Below are 15,466 nucleotides of genomic sequence, written 5' to 3'. Positions count from 1 at the left end.
AGACGTCTCTGTTATCTCTGCATATTTTAATTTTAAGGAATTCTGATGAATTAAAAAAAAATAAGAAAAGGGAGGAAAGTATGAATATACAGGATTATATTCAACCAAGTTGAATTGAGAAAAAATAAACCTTTTTTTTAAGAAACCAAACAATTAGAGGTGCAAATACATAATAAAAAATGGCACTTTTTTCCCCTTTTGTTTGGAGACCGTTCAGCTTCCCATACAGTTTTCATGGGGTGGGTGTAAATGGGTTCAAATTGGGGTTTAATATCAAAATAAAATCAGAATAATGGCACATGAGGCATCTGCATAAACACAGTTTATCCATTTTTATGGGTGTGAATCAGTGTTTGGTGTGTTTATAAGAGCTGTGCCCTCAATTCCTCCCATCTGATGGTGTTAAAGAACGTTGGAGAAATCCCATAAAAGGTGGGGGTTGGACCCTTCTCCCAAGGGACGAGTGACGGGATGAGAGGAAAAGGCCTCAAGTTGTGCCAGGGGGATGAGGAGGTGAGGTTGGATATTGGGGGAATTTTCTTCATGGAAAGGGTGCTCAGGCATTGGAAAAGGGACAGTGGTGAGTCCCCATCCCTGGGGAGGTTTAAAATCCATGGATTTGGCACTTGGGGACACGGGACAGTGGTGGCCTTGGAAGGACTGCTTGGATTTATCTTAGAAGGCTTTTCCAACCTCCATAAATTATATGATTATATGGAAAGATATTGGGTGTTTAAATACGATCAGGTGGCTTTAAAAAACAATATAAACACACAAACCAACCCTACAAAAGCAGAAATCCCAAACCAGACCCTTTCCCTGCCTCTTTTTGTTATTCCAACCCCGATATTTTAAAGTCAAACGGAATTATCGTGTTCGAGGATTTGGAGGTGTGTTGGTGCAGAACAGGGAGAGGGCAGGGAGAGCATCCTGTGAAAGTTTGCACAGTTCCTAAGTGGCTTTTTGAAAGCAGGATTTGTCTTCCAGAAAGGTGGAAATAATGTTTTAAATTGATTTACCGAATTCCAACTATTTGCTTAGAAGAAATCTGTGTGTTTACTCCATGAAAAAAAAAGAAATTAATGAATTAAATTGAGAATTCTTGTACAGCCAAAGCGTTTTTAGATGAATATTTTGAATTCTGTAATGTAATAAGCTCTAGAAATCCCTGTATTGGGACATTCCTGGTGTTGGGCTGTGGATATCCTGATAAAATCAGTGTATTCTGGCGTTTGCAAGTGTTTCAATGAGTGCATTTAAGTGAAGTACTTACTGCTTTGCCTATAGATTGACCTCCTCTCTCCTTTTATATTTCCCTCCACAAATAAATGGATGCTGTGTGAGATTCCTGGTGGGAGATCCTTCAGGAATTCTCCTAAAAATAAGGGAGAGTTGCTGATTATTCCCATCAATCTGGATTTTATGGGTTTTTTTGTGGGAATACTCAGATTTTTCAAACCAGCTCTGGACTCTTTAAGTGGTTGGGAAGTCCTCAAATTGGCCTTTCTTGCACGGAACTGTGGTACTGGATAATGGGAAATGCCAATGAGTGGGATGCTCCAGTCTCCTGGCTGGGATAGATCCGTTTTTCCCTCGGGAACGGCCTCGGATGAGCCGTTGTGGAGCTTCCAGCAGCCTGGTTGGGGCTATAATTTATTGAAATGCTTCAAAAGCCTTGCTCTGCTCCTCCTACCAGTCTGCAGGGACTGATGTCCCTGTGTGATCCCGGCATCCGGAGCTCCAGCTGGAATTCCAGCCACCAGGATCCGCTGGCGCCGCCGGAGGGTTCCAAGTGGGAGGTGCAAATCCAGAATTTTCCCATCCCATGTGCCATTCCTGGGGCAGCAGCAAAAGGCTTTGCTGCACAATTCCGGGCTTCTCTGATGTAATTTTCATGGAATGCTACTCCAGGGATGCGACTCCCTTTGAACAGCACCGGGAACGCGGCGGAACTTGTGCTTTGTCACCTCTTCAAGTTGTTCCTAAAAGACTCTCCCGGCCCTTAATGTATGATTTTTTTTTCCATGGGGGTTTATCCCTGAAATATTCCCGGTTCCTCTGAAGAACAATTCCATTTTGAAGGTTTCAGCAGCTTTTGAGCAGCTGATGAGCGACTGCTTTGTTCCCTGGATTTCAGGAATGTTTGCCTTTTTCCTGGTGTTCCTCTCCTGTCACACGTGTTCCCACATTCCTTTAGGAAAATCCTTCAGTCATTTTGGTGCTGCAGCTTCTTCTCATTGAAAAGCCCATTTTTAAGCCTCTAATACCAATGAATAATACCAATAATTGTCTTTATTTCTGTTCATCTGCTTCCTTAGTTATTTCTTCTTTCTTTCTTATTTAAGTTCAAGCCCAGACTTACAGTGTTTATGTATTTTAAACAACTCTGAGTTACATCATCACCCCAAATCCTAAAGAATGCACTTCTCAGTCCACCCAATCACCCTAAAAGTTGTAACAAACAATTTCTCTGTCATCTCTCTATTTTGTGAATAGTAAAGACTGACCTTCCCTCAGTCTTTGCTGTTCACATGGATTTTAAACGCTCAGGAAAATGGAATTTCTTTTCCCAAATGCAGCAGCACTTTGTGACTTCTTAACCCCTAAAAGAGGGATCCTGGAAGTATTAATCAAGTTTACAATAGTCCCTTAGTGGGATCTAAACTTCGTGTTGACTTTTCTCTGTTTTGGGTTGTTGGGGGTTTTTCTCTTCTTTAAAGGCTGTTGGATTTCAACTGAAACAGTCCAGATTTTAAAAATTACGAGTCAAACTCCTCATGCCGAGGTTGAATTTTGTGCCTCCACCTCAAACATTGCTTTCAGTGATGAAGCAGTAACTGGTTTGTGCTTTGGATTTTGACAAGCGAAAGTTTTACTTGTGTTGAACATTTTTTTTACAATTTACACCCTGTAAAATTCTGATTTAAAATCCGATTTTTCCCGTGTTTGTTTCTCAGTAGCTTTGTCCGTACCTTTAGTGAGAGCCCAGGGTTTGATCCAGGTTTGGTCCGGGCTTGCCCACGATCCCATGGAAGGAAATAAATAATGGATGTGCTCCCTGGAAGAGCAGAGGAGGGAGCACAGCTCAGCTTTCCCACCTGTGGCACAGCTGGCTCAGCGCAGGGAAGATGAAAGGCAGGAGATCAAATCATCTTGGGCAGGAGAACTGGAAGTGCAGAGGGTCAGGAGCGTCCCAAAGTGAGGAATTATAAAATGTGGGAGTCATATTTTCAGTTTATTGAAGTAAAATAAGGGAATGATGAGGAGAACTGGCATCAATACAGAGGATACACAATGGTCAGTGTGGATGGGATTGAATTTTGGGCATGAGAGGGTGAAGACATTTCAGGAGCCCAAAAAAGTGTGGACAGAGAGGAGAGATCCATTTGGGGCTGCAGTGGCAGGAGAGCAAAGCTTGAAGAAAGGGGAGAAAAAACATAAAAATAATAAGGGTTCTGGTTTTTAATCTGAGCAAAACTGTGTCTCATCAGTGTCTGAGCCCAGGTTTTGGGAGGGGATTGTCCTTGTTCTCCCAGGGTTGTCCTGAGCTCTGAGGGGTCTGTCCCTCCCTCCAGGTCAGGGCTGTGGCCTCTCCATCCCTCTCCATATCCCATCCATGCCAATGGATAGAGGGCTCAGGGACTTACACAAGTGGATGTATAAACTTCATCGATCAGCAGAACCTCAGAACCCATCAGGCACCTGGACATGAAACCTGGCCTTGCACCACGTGTTCTAATAGCTCCTGATGGATCTGTGTTCCAGAATTCCTGCTGCCTTTCCAAGGGAATTCATCTTCCTGTCCTTGGATCACACAGGTTTTCAGAGTTCAGACCTGTGTGTCAGGAATCCCAGAATGATTTGGGAAAGGATCTTAAAGGTCATCCAGTGCCACCCCCTGCCATGGGCAGGGACACCTTCCATTATCCCAGTTGCTCCAACCTGGCCTTGGACACTCCCAGGGATCCAGGGGCAGCCACAGCTTCTCTGGGCAACCTGGGCCAGGGCCTCATCACCCTCCCAGCCAGGAATTCCTTCCCAATATCCCACCTGTGATCTCCTGTTTGGTTGTTGAAACTCTTAAGGCGGATGAGACCAAGTCTGGGAACTGCAGATTCTCCTTTTGGTCACAATCAAAAGATGGGATGGGATGGGATGGGGTAGGACAGGACAAGTCACTGTCCTCGAGGCATTCAGGAAGTTCCTGATGGAAAGGGTTGGGGAAGCAGCTGAGGGGAGGGATTCAGGGAGCCTGGAATGGGATCAGTGTGTGCTGGTGGTGCAGGAGGAGGCAGGTGAGAGCACCCAGGGATTCACGTCTTGGAGCTATTTTAGACTCTGTTCTTCTCCGTGGGGAATTCCCATTCAGCTCAGGATTCATTCTTGTAAAAGAGCTCCGTGAAGCTTTGTGATACAATTTTATATTAGAAACCAGGGAAACTGTAGAAAATACTACAAGAATGATCCATCTCATCAAGGCTTTTAAAAATAAATGAGTGTATTGCAGGAAGGGGAACATCAAGGTAGAGTGAAGTGAACACAGGAGCAGCTTTACCTTCTAAGCACATAAACCCAAAGATTATGATGATTAAATTATAACATTAATTACAGCAAGTGCTAGAAAAGAAATCCATGGAATCTGTGCCTTTTCCTCCCAGAAAACAGTGACTCAACAACAAACTGGAACCTCAGCTACCTAAAAGGACCCGACTCACTTGGAAAAATATTTCCTCCTGTTTCAAAGGGAAAAGCAGATCTTGCTGAGGTATTAACATTTTGTTGGCAGCATCTCTTGCTTCTGCAGAATTCAGAATATCTCAGGGCCTTGACAACCAAGAAATGAAAAGTTATGGGACGAGAAAATCCAGGTTTCAATCTTCCCCCTGCTGAGCTGGCAGATTGTTTGTGTGTGCTGAGCAGGGGAAGGAGCAGGGAAACGTCTACATGGAGCTGCTGGTTGGGTTCAAGGGGATTTATTCAACTTTTCCCCCTCATGTACAGTCCTTTTGCATGTCTCTGTTTCATTCCTGCAGTAAATGGGGCTTATTTTCTCTCTGAGAGATGAACAGGAGATGGAGGTGTGTGGGTTTGCTGGGGTCCAAGAACATCAAGAAGTGAATTCAGATTATAATTAGTGCAGCAAGAAAACAGGTTGGGTTTAAGGCTCAGCCCCTGGTGCTGGGGAAGGTCGAGGGGAAGAACAGGAGTTGGATGTGAAAGTGCAGAAATCCAGTTTCACTTTCTGATGGATCATAAAGTTGAATTCACTCCGTGTAAATTATCTTTCCTCCATCTGAAACATTGGATTTCTTGGGTTTGAGTGGCCAGGATTTGCTGTAAACACAGAGACACTCAGATAAGTTGATTCCCCATAAAACTGTGTCATTCAATATTTACTTTGCACAGCAAAAACATGAAGAGTTATGTAAGAACAGGCAGAGTTTTGGGTTGGGATTTTTGTCCTGACGATATTATTAGTGGATAATTTCATATTTGATTAATTAGTGTGTATTTTCCTGGTTGATTTTGTTATGTGTATTTTTGCATGTATTTGCTGTACACAGGTTACCAAAATCAGAGGATTATCAGGAAATCCCTGCTCTCTCTTAATTTTAGAACTAAAGGCTCGTGATATATACCCCAAATATCAGATTTTTTGAGCTCTGAAAGGGATGGAACTGGCTGGATGACTTATGGCTGTGTCTGCATGGACACTCCAAGGGATTCCAGCCACATGATTTAATATTCCTACTGAAATTGGGCCTTGCCTTATTTATCAAAGACACCTGAATGTGCCTTTGTCTGGTCTCTTAAGGAATAAGGAGAGGGAAAGAGCGAGGGAAGGGAACGTGCAAGACAAGGTTTAACAGCCCCCGTGTGCCTAAAATTGTAAACAAGGGGGAAAACCAGGGAAATGCTCAGGCTTGGAGTGAGAAAGAAAGAGGGAAATGGAGAAGGAGAAGGTTCAGGCTGAATGTCGTGGGGTTTTAGGTGACTCTTCCAAGGAAAGCAAAGAAAAAAACTGTCTCAGAGAAAAGACCCTTTTTTTTTCATTGCTTTTTTGTTTTTTTCCTGTTTCTTTCCTTCAGCTTCACCACTCAATGGAAAAAAAAAATCTCATCTGGGGGTATAAAAGAATGAGTTAAATTTTTGAATGGATTAAATGTGAGTCTCAGCATCTTTGGGAGCTGCTGGGATGAGGCTGGAATTGCCAAGCCGGAGGATTCGGAGAATCCCGGGATGGTTTGGGGTTGGGATCATCAAAAAATCATCCGGTTTCAACCTCTTCCCGCTATCCCAGATTGTTCCAACCTGGCCTTGGACACTTCCAGGGATCCAGAGGCAGCCACAGCTTCTCTGGGCAACCTGTGCCAGGGCCTCCCCACCCTCCCAGCCAGGAATTCCTTATCCATAATAGAGAATTCCACTGTATAATTTTCTATAGCAAAGAATTCTACTTACAGCAAGGAATTCCTTGGTTTTTTGTGGTCAGCAACTTCTTTCCTTGACTTTGTAGGGATGGAGCCATCAGGGAAGTTCAGGATTTAGTTTTAAGAGAAGCTGAAAAAAATGAGGGTAAAAACTGGGCCGAAGTGGGTCGAGACAGAGGGAGGAAGATGGAAAGAAATTAAGCTTTCATACAAGTATTTTGCTTTTTTTGTGTTTGTTTTAGTCCACCAGCGCTGTGGACTGTTTAATTTGAGATTAGAACCTTCTAAAAGAGCAAGACTGGGGTGTAAATTTGTGGTCTCTTCTTCACCACCGAAAGGAACAACCCAAATTTCAACTCCTAAATGGGTTAAAGAGCTGACAGTTTGGAACAATGTCATTATTTTGACGTGGATGCTCCTCAGCAAAGCTTTTGATGTCTTCCCTTGAGAACTTTTCGTGTTATCTCCAGTGGCAGAACATTCTTGCAGATCAGAATTGCTTCGGTGGGGATTTAAACTGGTGATTTAAACTGGCCATGAAAAGGATACTTTGCTTTTTTTCCCCCCAAACTAGTTGGAGAGATTCCTGCCCACTTCCTCTCTCCCAATTCATCCCTTCTCCACGTGGTTTTCTCCCTTTTTTTTTTCCTTGCACCGGTGGTGGATCTTTGGGGTGAAGAAATAGTGGGGATAAAACAGATTTTTGTGTGTTTTTATTGCGAGGGGAGGAGGTGGTTTAGCTGGAATCTGGAGAATCACCTCCGATAGGTTTAGTTTGGGAGGATTTTATTTGTTTTATTTGTGCCTTGGCATTTCTCTCTTTCCCACATACATATTTCCTATCCCAAATAACCACCAGAAACTCAGAATAATCCGAAGTACTTCTAAGAAACTTTGAAGCTCTGTAGCTGAAGATGAAAACTGTTTCTAATATAGTTTGAATTCATTCACCATTCTCATTTTCACTGATGTGAATGTAAACTTGGGTGGTTTTCCTTCCCTTTTGTGTCCTTGGATTTGAGATCTGTCACTTCCAGCCTGGAAATGGAGTGTTTGTCACCTGGATGGAATTGGAGACCAGCGTGACCTTGGATCTATTTGCTCTGTGTTTAAACAGAGGGGTGATGTGATATTTCGTCCAGAAATATCACAAATATCCAAATATCACAAATATCCAAAAGTAGTAAAATCTCTATTTAAGATTTAATGCCCAGTTTTTCCCTTGGGATCAGGTGGGTTTTATGGCACTGCCGATGCTCCCGATTCCTCATTCTCGGAGAGCAGCTCTGCCTTATCCCTTAATTCCAGAAACCAGCATTCCCTCCAAACATCCTCTGTGCTGTTGGGCTGGGAAGAGGCTGCCCACCTGATCTCTCTGGATACCTGGGAAGTGAAGCAGCACAATCCCTGGAATTCCTCCTGACGCCGAGAAACCGGGATGTGCCGGTTGAGGTTCTCCTGGGAGACACCTCAAAAATAATGAACGAGGTCATTTTCTTCACAAAAAAACCCAAAACCAACTTTCCAAACCTCATTTCAGCCAAGCAGGAAAGGGAATTCTGCTTTTATCTGCTGCTGGGTTGATTGTCCCCGTGCCTGTTGTGGAGGTGTGATGGTGGTGCCTCCCAAAATCCCGGGAGAAACGGGCGCTTCCCTGGAAGGTTTTCTTCTTGGGGAAGATAAAAGATGGAAGGAGATATGCTGGAGACAAAAAACTGATAAGGGCAGGAATATCAGAAGGAATGGCAGGCTAAAGGCAGAACCCTTGACTAAAACAGGGATATGTGGGAATCCAGTTGGACTCCTGAGCTTTGAAAAAGAAAAAAAGAGACAAAGTTTTTACATTTTTCCTCATTTAATAAAAATTCAAAAGGCAAAAATTTTTTTATAATGTGCCCAAACCCCCTGCTTTTTCAGGAGGCAGCACAGTGGACTGTGAGGAAACAGGATTTTATTATTTTATTATTTTATTATTTTATTATTTGACTTTTGTTCACCGAGGAAGGAACGCAGGCACGGCTTCAAATAAATCTGCTGTTAAGGGAAAAAAAAAAAGTCCATTATTACGTTTTAAGGAGCGCTCAGAAGTTTCTGGGAGTGATTTGGGGCTGATCTGTATGTGCTGCACACGCAGCTGGAAAGGGAGATAAATTCCTTCTGTTAGTAACACAATCATCTCACAAGGTATTTTGGTATTAAATTAGATTTGTGTAACCAGAGTGCTCCTGTGGATGCTCCTGAATCGTCACTAAAGAGCAGCTGATCCAAGTTTGGCCCAAGGAAGAAAGGAAGTTTTGGAGGATTATATTCCCTGCTCCTAATGGCAATCCATCACAATTTGATATTTGTGTTTTAAAAGCACTGTAATTACGGCAGGACTGTAAATCTTCTGGTAATGGAGATATAAATATTAAATATGAGCCATACTTTGAGCTTAAACATTCCTTGGAAAATGAGGATGAAGGAAAAGGAGGTAGAGAATAAGTGTATGTGAATGTGAGCCTGGAGAAGTGGGATACAGGCATTAAAAACATCTTAATCTTCCCTAAAATCTTTGCCTGGATTTCAGTGTGATGGTGAACATGCACTGCTATATAAAGAAATATTCCTCCCTTAAATCTTGGGGGATTTGGGGGCACTTATGAATTAATTTGTTTCCAGGAGTTCCATCAGAAGAAAAATCCTTTGTAAAACTGCAGGTGTTAAAATACAGACCAAAAAAAAAACAAAACCCTTCTTGGGCTGGGAAATTAAACACAGTTATTAGTTGGATGTTGAAATTAAAATGCAGAAAAGGCCCCTGAAACCTCTTAGTTATTATTCCAAGATTTCAGGGAAACACTTTTCCCAGACTTTTTCTGCTTTCTTTCCTTAAAAATAAATGAGAGATTTGTGATTTCATGGAAATATCCGTGCAGTTTTGCTTCCAGTGACACCAGGTCCCATTCCTTAAACATTAATAAAGTTAAATAAATTCCAGTGACCAGGAGAACAGGGAACAGTGCAGGCCCAGGGCAGCTCCAAAACCAGGCAGAAACCGCTGGAAACGTGGTCTAAAACTGTGCTCAATAATTATCATTCAGCTCAAAGAAAGGAAAAATGCTCTTGAGTGGAGATTGCCATAAGATCAGCCAATTAATGCAGGTTTTCTGTTGCATTTGATTACCTTTTCTGCTCTTTGAAGGCAGAAAATAAACCAAGAGATGTATGTGAGGAGATGCTTTTTTTTTCCTTTGGCTGCACGGATTGATACTTCCATAAATTCCCTGCACTTTGAGCTTTGGAATGTTTCTAATGGAATTTTGGAGGAGAAGGAACGTTTCCTCAGACAACTGGGGCATTTTCTGTGTTTTAAAAAGAAGTCTCTGAAGAGGTGTCAGTGTTTTATCTGCCCCTCTTTTCAGGGTTGGATTCAGTGTCATGATTTCTGCTTATCCAGTGTTTGAAAGCACAAAAAAAATAACCAAACTAATTATTTTATAATAGTAAATGTCAGCCTCGAAATCGACCCAAAATAGAATTTTAGCCCAACTTGCAACATCTTTGCCTGTTCTATATGTGAGTGTTGACAGGGAATAGCCTCCCAGAAATTAAAGCACCAGTTCTGCAGTTCAGCTCCTGGAGTTTTTAGGTCTGTGCTTGGAAAAATGAACTGCTGGGACATGAGTTTGCTCCGGACACCGACTGCCCTGGAGGCACAAAACGCTCCTGCACAGGGTGGGAGCGACTGCCACAAACCAGAGGGGAATATTTTTGGAACCACCTAAACAGCAGAGAAATACAAAATACATATATATATATTATACATATATAATTATAAAGCACAGTTGATACTTGTTACAAAAATATTCCTCTCTTTTCTTCCTCCAACCCCAAAATAAACAATGGGGAGTGTTCCCGATGGGGAGCGTTCCCGAGCCTCCCGTTCGTTTCCGCGTTTCCGGCGGAGTTTGGGCTCTTCCCGAGCCGACAGTTGACAGGGATCCCGTGTTTCCTTTCCAACTGTGTCACCACCACGGCGAGGATTCCAGGAGGTCACCCAGAATCCCTCTGTGATCGTGTGCTGTGCGAGCAGAGTAAGAACTCTGTCATCTCCCCGCGGCTCGGGGAGGGAGTCGCGTCGGGAAGTGTATTTTTGGCTGCGCTGGATGTTTGGGTGAACGGTGAAGTTGTAGCACAGAGCGTTTTCTTTCACATCTAAGAATTTAAAAAGGTCAAAATCATTGGGTATTTTTTCCTTTCTGGATTTGCTGCCGCCTCCCTGGAAGGTGAGGGGCGTGTGAGTGGTCACTTGGTGGTTGTTTTTAATTAGCCCGGATTCAAAGAGGGCCGGGGTGAAATGTGAGTAAATCTCATTACTCCGGCAGCGGTTGCTTGACTACAAAGAAAGTTTATATTTAGTAAACTCACTTCCCTGACCTACTTTGTGGGGATGATGATTTTCTCAGCGTGGCTCTGGGTTTGCTGTTCCCCTGCTCCCTTTCCATGAATGGAGGATCCTTCCAGGCTCTTCTCCTTCGTTTCTGGGCTGTTCACACTGAGGTTCTTCCTGCTGGTGGTTAACCTAGTGCATGGAATTCCTTCCCAAAATTTTTACAAATAAGGAATTGTCTAAACCACAGACTCATTGTGGAATCCCAGGGTGGTTTGGGTTGGAAGGGACATTAAGGATTACCCAGTCCCACCTTCCTAGTGGACACCTTCCACTAGCCCAGGCTGCTCCAACCTGGCCTTGGACACTTCCAGGGATCCAGGGGCAGCCACAGCTTCTTTGGGAATTCCATCCTAGTCCCTCTCCACCCTCACAGGGAGGAATTCCTTCCCAATATCCCTTCTATCCCTCTGGCAGTGGGAAGCCATTCCCTGTGTCCTGTCCCTCCATGCCTTGTGCCCAGTCCCTCTCCAGCTCTCCTGGAGCCCCTTTAGGCCCTGGAAGGGGCTCTCAGGTCTCCCTGGAGAAGAGAATATATAAATATGTAGTTTAAACTTAAATATTTATATAGGGGCAAGTGTCTGGTACAGCAGTGCCCCACACCAGTGTCTCCAAAAACTGCCCTTCCTCAGCAAACCATTCAATCAGTAAAATCAGTGAGGCTTTCATGGTTTAATTTAAAATACCTTCTTTTTTTCTGGTGTTAATTAGGAAACTCGGCTCTATTGGTGTCAATAAATGGCAAATACCAGCTAAAAAAGCAGGATGAAATTCCTTCTCAGGACAGTCTTGGAGAAGCCTCATCTGTCAGGAGATCTCATTAGTTCTTGCTCGCTCATGTCTGACAAAAACAGCACAGACCTGCTTTATTTATTTCTCACTTAAAACTATTAATTTAAAAGAAATATCAAGGCTGCCTTTTCTGCCTTATTGTGCAACAAAACAAAAAAAAAAAGGGGAAAACACGTGGTTTTTTTTCTTTTCCCCTCTTGATTCTTTCCCAGTGGTGGCCTTTGCAGCTGAGCTGAATCATCCTCTGAAATCAGGGAATTCAGCCTTGGCTGGGGGCGGCTCGTGCAGGGCTCATTCCTGGTTTTCCACACCTCAGGTGTGAGCACCAGCACGTGTGAAATGGAAACCTGGAAAACAAAGACCTCAGGGGTGTTTTTCAAATCTAGTCCTTTGCATTTGCCTCTAAAAAAGAAAAACGAGGAGCTCCTTTCCGAAATTTCTGCTGTTTTCCTCCTGTGCGTTTTTCTCTTGCTGTGAGAGGATCTTGGTGTGACTGAAAGGATTTTTTTCCTCAAAAACAAGAAAAAAACACCTCCCAGAGGCAACAACTGATGGAGCTGGTTTAAAGACTTAGCACCCACAAGCCCGAAAAATAATGTCTAAAACCAATTTATTGTCTTTCCTCGATGGTTTTCGAGGGTTCGCTTTGAATAATCGTTGTCGTGTGTTCAGATCTTCAGAGTTGCAGAGAATATATAGAAAGTTTTGTGTCTCAGAAGGTGCTGAGTTGTATCTGAAGAAATGTTTTGTCCCCAGTCCAGGAAGGAATTTGAAAAAATAAGAAAAGGAATCCAAACAGATTCTTCCATTTGAGCGGAGACATATGTTGGGTGGGCTGGCACCAGACTGGGATGCAGAATCCTGTAGAACCAACTCCTCGGGCTCTGGGATATTTAGAGGATCAACATCCAGAATAAGGGGCTGGAGAAAAAAGGGAGGGAAAAAAAGGAAGGAAAAGGAAGAATTGAGCAGCTGAGGAGCAGCCCAAGGGAATTGTGGGCAGGGTGGGGTGGGGTCAAAGGTTGGACTCGGTGATCTCAGAGATCTTTTCCGACCTCACCGAGTCTGTGGTTCCGTGAATTCCAGCCTGGATTCCCTGGGAGCGCACAGGGAATGAGGAATAAAGGAGCTGGAGATGGCTGCAGGGATATGATCCTGTTGGCATCACGGAGACTCCTCTGGCTGGAGGGTTGGAGTGGAAGGGTCCAGGCTCTTCAGGAAGGACAGGCAGGGGATTGAGGATGGAGCCTCATCCTGTGTGTCCATGAGCAGCTGGAGCTCACGGAGCTGCTCCTGGGAATGGACCAGGAGCTGAGCAGGAGCTCAATCCGGGAGGCTCCTGGGATGTGCTGGTGATAATTTCCTTCTCCAAGGAGAGGGGCTGTGCTGGAGCTGGGTGTCACCAGCATGGAGGGGCTGGTGGGGGGTGGGAAGGGGCTCAAGGGCTGCAGTGGCTGTGAAATGGTGTTCAGGATCCATAGGGATCCATTGGATGGGGCCTGGAGCCAGGCTGGGAGAGCTGGGGGGGTTTCCCTGGAGAAGAGAAGGCTCCAGGGAGACCTGAGAGCCCCTTGCAGGGCCTAAAGGGGCTCCAGGAGAGCTGGAGAGGGACTGGGGACAAGGGATGGAGGGACAGGACACAGGGAATGGCTTTCCACAGCTATCCCAAGATGGGATATTGGGAAGGAATTGGTGGCTGGGAGGGTGGGGAGGCCCTGGCCCAGGTTGCCCAGAGAAGCTGTGGCTGCCCCTGGATCCCTGGGAGTGTCCAAGGCCAGGTTGGAGCAACCTGGGCTAGTGGAAGGTGTCCCTGCCCAGGGCAGGGGCTGGACTGGGATGATCTTTAAGTTCCCCTCCAACCCAAACCATTCTGGGATTCCATGTAATTGTGTCTATTTTTGCATCCATGTTAAATGACATCCAGGAATCTCTGAATAAGATGATGTGTTTTTAAACAACAAACATTTTAATTTCTTTGGTAAATTCCCATTAGTTGAGATCACAGTGACTCCTCCTGGTTGTTGGGGTGATGGTCAGGAAATCATTTTAAGCACAACTAATGTAACACTTGGGGGCCATTTATCAAAATGAACAGGTCCCATAAAATTCAGAAGATCCCCTTGGAACATGTGGTTTAACACAGAGGGAACTTCTTCCCAAAGCCCTTTGAGAAGGCTTAGAGGTTTTGAGAACAAAATTAATGATACCCTTACAATTATTGCAGTTGTCGTGTGTGAGAGAGCAGTGATTAAACCCCGTCACAAATAACATCTGCAGTGGGAGCAGAGTTGAAATATCTGCATTTTGGTCGTGCAGTTCACAGAAGGAAAGAAAATATCATCTCTCAACACAAAAGGCAACGTGAGAACGATTTACTTGCCAGGCAAAAAAAGAAAAAAAAGAAAAAAAGGAAAATGAAGATGTTTTCAGTGGCGCTTAAAAAATCTGGGGAGAATTGGGTCTGATTCAACTGGTTAAGAAAATCCAATGTTAGGTTTGAAGGGCAGCTGATAGAAAAGCTCAGCACTGAATTACGTGTGCAAAGGTGCTTTTAAGGAAAACTGGTCATGGATTTGAACCAGCTTGGAGACTCTGGACATGCTGAGGAAGAGCTGTTTGAAAAGGCGCCGTGAAATGTTTCGTTCCTTTCCCCGTGGTTGCTCCATGGGGTGTTTTCCCTTTAAAATGACATTTTTTCGACTCCAGTTCTCGTTGCATCTTCTGTGCTGAACTTATTAAAGAAACCTGGTGTTGGCTCCCTCTCTGGCTTCTGACCCAGTTCATTGAGAGACCAAAGGAGAGGCAGCCAAAGCCAAGCAGGGCCATCAGAAAGTGGGACTGGTTGGACCTGACCTTCTTAAGGGTCTTTTCCAACCTTAGTGATTCTCTGATTCCAAGGAATCGCGGGTCGTGGCTGCACAGACCTGTGGATTTAAAGGCAATTCTTGGTGTTGGTGTTCTAATGGAATTCTTTGGGTTGGGAAAGTCCTCCAGGATCACTGAGGGACTGATGGTCACCTTGGTGCCAGCCCAGAGCGCCGAGTGCCATGTCCAGTCGTGTCTTAGACCTTAATTCACCAACTTCCATCCTGGATGGGGTTGTTTAGTGATTTCCAGCACCAGCAGAACTTGTTCAGCTCCTGTTTCACAGAGACTCCTGTGAATTCCAGCTGTTCCATGAGCCTTCAATTCTTAGAAACTCTTTATTCTGTTCCTCTCCTGCCCCTCAACCCCGTCTTGAACCTCATCTGAAAATTCCTCATCGCTCCCAGTTCCTCCACAGCAGCTTTTTGGTGCTTTAATTGGGTCATTTTGTATCTGGAATTTTTCCCCCTGCTAATCCATCAACTCTCAGCTTGGCAAACCCCGGGGTACAGTGGACATCCAATTTCTCTTTGGATTTTCCTTAGGGAAAGAGAGGGAACATAATCCTGGCATACCCTGGGTAATTTTATTTCGGAGACTGATTGGACAGTTATTTATCCTACAAGTATTTTGAATTTTTGGAAACACTAGGAAGAGCAGAGAGCATCCATTTAGCTGTTCCAGAACTTGCTGCTTTGAGGAAGAAGTTGGTCAGAAAGGTGTTTATTCTCATGTAATAGAAGTTGAGGGGTTTGGATTGACTTCAGAAGAGACAAATGTGGTCAATTCAGATAAAACTTTATCCTAAACTGAGTTGAAATCACTTTTTGCATTGATATGGGCAAACTGCAAAAAACTTGGGGGTTCTGCTGTTACAGGTATTTAACTTTTATGGCTTTAAATAGTAAATTGAGAAGCAATAAATTGTCCCCAGAGCCTGTGATCC

This window comes from Neopelma chrysocephalum, unplaced genomic scaffold (assembly GCF_003984885.1).
Source record: "Neopelma chrysocephalum unplaced genomic scaffold, ASM398488v2 Primary Assembly neopelma1_103b, whole genome shotgun sequence".
Classification (NCBI taxonomy): domain Eukaryota; kingdom Metazoa; phylum Chordata; class Aves; order Passeriformes; family Pipridae; genus Neopelma; species Neopelma chrysocephalum.
This window is presented reverse-complemented; position numbering follows the sequence as displayed.